This window comes from Neodiprion fabricii, chromosome 3, assembly GCF_021155785.1.
Source record: "Neodiprion fabricii isolate iyNeoFabr1 chromosome 3, iyNeoFabr1.1, whole genome shotgun sequence".
Classification (NCBI taxonomy): Eukaryota; Metazoa; Arthropoda; class Insecta; order Hymenoptera; family Diprionidae; genus Neodiprion; species Neodiprion fabricii.
This window is the reverse complement of record NC_060241.1, coordinates 10551611-10557610: the sequence shown is the minus strand read 5'-3', so window position 1 is coordinate 10557610 and position 6000 is coordinate 10551611.

Here is a 6000-nt window from a genome sequence, read left to right as displayed (position 1 = left end):
ACTTAACGGACGATTCCGAGTATTGTTTTCGTCCGGCGATTCCGAGAATCGTTTGTCGACATGTAGTTCGTTCAAGGTCAGAGCGGGTCTTGCAGAATTCAACGTCGCACCGAAATCCTTTGACCGCATGCCGCTCAACGTTGAGTTGAAACACGTCGGACGAATTGTTTGTCAGCCTAGATTCGTTCAAGGCCGTTGCATGAGCCTCCCAACGTCGTACCTTCGCCCTCGAAACCTCTCGATCGCCGGAGAATCTTCTCGATCCTTCTGGAAGCTCTCAAAACCTGACACATGCCACGATTCTCGGACGAACGTTCGAGGATCCACGGGGTCCGCTTAAACATGATTTTCTTCACTGACAAAGAGCACAGTTTATCGATCGAGGGTCAAAATCGTGCTGTTTTACCGACAATCTTACCGACCGAAGGTCTGTAGTGCTCGCCTGCCAACGGTAGAGGGCGCAGCGGGGGCGAGAACTTTTTTACCGTCCCGCATTCTTCTCCCACGATAGGACTGCTGATGTGTAACATGAACCACTCCGAATTCCTTTCCCACGGTAGGACTGCTGATGTGTAACATCAACCACCTCACATTCCTTTCCCACGTTATCAACCACGTGACATTCCAAAATTAATGGTTCCGAGAATTGTTTTTCACTTACTCGGATGTCGGTTTGATATCCAAGGTCGACCGATAGTCGCGGTACATTCAAAGCCATGGATCTGCGGTGTCGGGTTACTATCGCTCTTGGAATGCCAAAAGGTGCGCGCGCATCCGTACAGCTGCCCTATAAAAAGGACGCTTATCACAGCAAACGATCATTACGTCACAAGCTGTCAAGTATACGTGAGGAAAAAGCTCAAGATGGAATCCGCGAAGTGTTTGAGATTGATCGATGTTATGGAATCGGCGTTCAAGATTTTATCGGAAAAATCGTCACCGGCAGAGATTGCAAAATGGATTCGACTCGGAACCCAAAATATCAGGCTTTTGAATGAAATCTTACGCAACAACGCCTCAACGATCGGGGAGAAGACAAGAATTTTGACTACAATTGGAATTCTGAAATCGTTGACAGTCAAATTTCAACAATTGCAGAAAGTGGGTGACGGATCACGAAGCCGACGAAGAAGCGATCGAGTACGGTGGGAAGATTTGGAATCAGCTTTCGAGAGTAGAATTCGAACTGGATCCATCGTCAATTTGAAGCATAAAGATGTGGAGAGATTTCTAGAAGATGCAAAGGTACTAGCTGTGACGAGACTGAAAAACGCTCCGAAGAAAGACAGGAGCTTGAAAGCCAACGTTATCCTGGCTTGTAAATTTGCAGTTAGAAAAGATGATCACACGGTGGAAGAGATCAAATTTTTTAATACGAGAAATGAAATCATCCTCCAGACAACAGATATCAACGAATGGTTCATCGAAAACGCGACGGAGCGTTCGTTGAAAAAGGTGGAAGATTTCCAGGAAAAGGATTCAGGCTGGTCGTTACTTGAAATTATAAATCTTACCGTCAACATTAACAAGTACGTGCCACTACCAGGCGGTGTCTTCACATACACACCACTACCCAAAGATATTCAAGATAAGAAGGCTGTCGTCAACATCCGTAACAGCGACTCGTATTGCTTCCTCTGGTCGGTCACCGCAGCTCTGTTCCCAGCCGACAACAACCATCCTAACGCGACCAGCTCGTACCCACATTTCAGCTCAGTGCTACAATACGACGGTGTGCATTTTCCAATGTCTCTAGACAAAAACACCATTTCAAAATTTGAGAAGCTTAACGGTCTTTCAATTAACGTTTACGGTATAGACCAAGGTGATCGGAAAAAAAGTGAAATAGTACCGATTCACCTGAGTCACAATGAGTCTGACAAACCTATGATTCATCTTTTGGCGATCGAAACTGAAATCCCTGATGATGATGATGATATGGAAAATTATGAAAAAAATAGAATCTTTCATTTTGCATGGATTCGAAATTTATCGCGGTTGACAAGTTCTAAAATTTCTAAACGCAATGGTCGTACTTGGTTATGTGATAGGTGTCTATCACACTTTCAATCTGATGAGTGTTTAACAAAGCACAATGTAGATTGCATGAATTCAAACAAAACCAAAGTCATTGTACCTACAAATGAGGAAAAAATACTGAAATTCAAAAATTTCAAGCACAAAGAAACCGTTCCATTCTGCATTTACGCAGATCTCGAATGTTTACTGCAACCCACACATGAAAGATTTAGGGAAAATAGAATAATTTATCAGAAGCATCTTCCGTATAGTATAGCTTACTATCTGCATTGCGCGTTTGACGATTCGCTTTCAAAATTCAAAATTAATCGTGGAGAGACTTGCGTTCAATGGTTTGTGAACGAGTTAGCGGAATTGGCACATTCGTTGGAAGTTTATTTCAAGACTGTTGTACCGATGGAACCACTCAATTTCAATCAAATCAACGAATTTTATTCAACGATAGTGTGTCACATTTGTGAAAAACCGTTTACACTCGCAGACTTGAAACATCGTGATCACTGCCATTTCACGGGAAAGTACCGTGGTGCTGCTCACCGAAGTTGCAATCTAATTTACCAAAATTCGCACATTATCCCAGTGATATTCCACAATCTGTCGGGTTACGATTCACATTTCCTGATCAAAGCACTGGCTACATCGTTCGAGGGCACAACTAAGCTTCTACCCGTAAACAAAGAAAAGTACATTTCATTTACAAAATATGTCGAGGGGACAGATATAAAGTTTAGATTCGTAGATTCGTACCGCTTCATGCCCAGTAGTCTTGAGAAATTAGCAACGTATCTCGTTGATGATAAGAAATCAATCACACGAAAATTTTATCGTAGCTCAGATAAATTTCAGTTATTGACCAGGAAAGGAGTGTTCCCGTACGAATATATAGACAGTTGGGAGAAGCTCGAGGACACACGGTTACCATCCAAACAACAATTTTACTCAAAATTAAATGATCGTGATATATCAGACGATGACTATGCACATGCATGTAAAGTTTGGCAAACTTTTAACGTTCAAACTTTGGGAGAGTATTCGGACTTGTATTCACAGACGGACGTGTTTTTACTGGCCGACGTTTTTCAAAATTTTCGACAGAGCTGTTGGACGACGTACAAACTGGACCCGTTACATTACTACACAGCGCCCGGTCTGTCGTTTGATGCAATGTTAAAATGTACAGGCATCGAACTTGAGCTTCTCACCGACATAGACATGGTTATGTTTATCGAAAAGGGTATTCGTGGTGGTGTGTCACAGTGTTCGAACAGATACGCAAAGGCCAACAAGGGATATGTGGGAGAGGAATTCGATCCTGAGGTCGAAGAATCTTATCTCATGTACTTTGACGTTAATAATTTGTACGGTGCTGCTATGAGCTTTGCTCTGCCATACAGTTCCTTCGAATGGTTATCAGACTTCGGACAATGCGACGTTCTTACCATCTCGGACGATGCGGAGTTTGGTTACATACTGGAGGTTGATTTGGAATATCCTGAGGAACTGCATGAAATTCATAAGGATTTACCACTGTGTCCGGAGCACTACATACCTCCGATCTCGAATAGTAAGCAGTCGAAATTGACGCCCACGCTATTTTCCAAGAGAAACTACGTTGTTCACTACCGCGTTTTGAAACAATGCTTACAATTAGGCTTAAAATTACTCAAAATTCATAGAGTTCCCAAACTCAGGCAAACCCGGTGGCTCAAAAAATATATAGATTTAAATACCGATATGCGAAAAAAACCAGACGACGAATTTGAAAAAAATTTTTACAAGCTAATGAACAACGCAGTTTTTGGCAAAACTATGGAAAATGTTAGGAAGTATAGAGATGTCAGGCTGATCACGAAATGGGATGGAAGATACGGTGCTAGAGCTACCATAGCCAAACCCAATTTTCACAGCTGCACCGTTTTCGACAAAGAGATGGTTATCGTCGAAATGAATAAGACGAAAGTCAAATTGAATAAACCATTGTACGCAGGTTTCTCCATCATGGATCTGGCTAAAACATATATCTACGATTTTCATTACAATTACATTAAGCAGAAATTCGGCAACCGAGCAAAATTAATGTACACGGATACCGATAGTTTGATTTACAATTTCACCGTCCCCGACATATGCGAACACAATAAGGAGGACTTGCACAAATTCGATACTTCTGATTATCCGCTTGACAACGTTTACGGAATACCTCGAGCAAACAAAAAAGTTCTCGGCTTGACGAAAGACGAGAATAACGGGAAAATCATGCTCGAATTTGTAGGATCAAGGGCTAAGTTGTACGCATTCCCAGTCTTGGGAGATGAGAAAGACAATAAACGTGCCAAAGGTGTCAAAGGATCAGCGTTGAGAAAAATAACTTTCAACGATTTCTTGAAATGTGTTTTGAACCGTGAAAATCTATCCTCAAATCAGCATTTGATATTGGGTCGAAAGCACGAGGTATACACCGTAGAACAGCAGAAAGTAGCACTGAGCTGGAATGACGACAAGCTGATCGTGTTACAAAATACAACCGACACGCTTCCGTGGGGCTACAAGCCTACACCTTAGCTTTGTAATTTATAACTGTACCATGTCTGTCGATTGTCTAAAAAAAATAAAGACGCATACTTGTTGTGTGTCGGATATAAAATAAAGAGGGACATACGTTTTTACAAAAAATTCATTCATTCAAAAGTTACATGTCCGATTCGTTTATCCAACTGTTGTGTCTATTGTCAAAACCTAACCATTTAACGTATATTTTTCTTCCACGCTTCTTGAGCACCTTTTCCACCAGATAGATATCCGGATGCTTAACCTTGAGGAGCTCTTGTTCGTAGAAACCACCAGCGATGGGTTGATCTCGGTAGTCTTTGAGCTTGTACGTCACAGGATGAGTATTTTCCTCTCGACTTATCGTGAATATTTCAGTCGTCCAATTGGGAGCGTAACCTTTCTCGAAGACATTTTCGAATTTGCTGATTCGAACTTTGTCACCGGATTTGAACTTTACCGATACGGTAGGTATCGCTCGAAGCCCTCCGTACGCCTGACGTAATAACAGCCTCTCGTTTGCAACGGTGACATCCGACGGTTTCATTCTTATGGTTCGGTGTTTGACGTTGTTGTAAGCCGAAACCAAATCGGATAAGATATCGAGCCACGTGTAGCTTCCTTGCATGCTGAACCGTGTCCACATTTTACCTTTCAGCGTGCGATTGAAACGTTCACAGATCGAAGCCTTCAAATTACTGTACGTGGAGTAAAGTTTGATTCCGTAGCGTGTCATAAGCGATTCGAATTTCGAGTTGTAAAATTCCGTTCCTCTGTCGACGTGTAAATTTTTCGGTACCCGTCCTTGGACAAGCACAGATACCATCGCCTTCGTAACATCATCTCCAGACTTGCTCTTTATCGGTATAGCCCACGCATACTTTGAAAAGATATCAATGACTGTGAGCATGTACTTGTAACCTTTGTTCTGTCCAGCGTACGACGTCATATCAACAAGATCCGCCTGCCAGGTCTCGTCGATGCCGCGCACGTCTACACGTCGACGCGGGTAATTCCGGCGTGCAGGCTCATGCAGTTCCGTCACCAGTGCTTGCTTTTTCGCGTTCATATTCCAACGCTATTAGTCTGGTGTCCAATTTGGAAATGATTTCCGCAATTCGAATCGACAAGTCTCTGTCTGTTTTAAAGTCTGTGTAGAAGTTATCCAAGGCTTTCTTCGCGGTGATCTCCAAAGCTTTGATCATTTGATCGAGGTTGTCGATTTGTTTTTGCAGCACGCTGAATTTTCGTCTCAAGGTTTTTAAAGTTACAGCATTGTTCGGCTCTGCGGGATCTGCGACGTTGCACAGTCTCTTGTTCCGTATATCGTAATGCCCGTCCGCTGTTATTTGAAACCCGACACCCGGAGGACCGCGAGTGCTCGCGGTCGTGTTTTTATTCAGCTGACGTCCG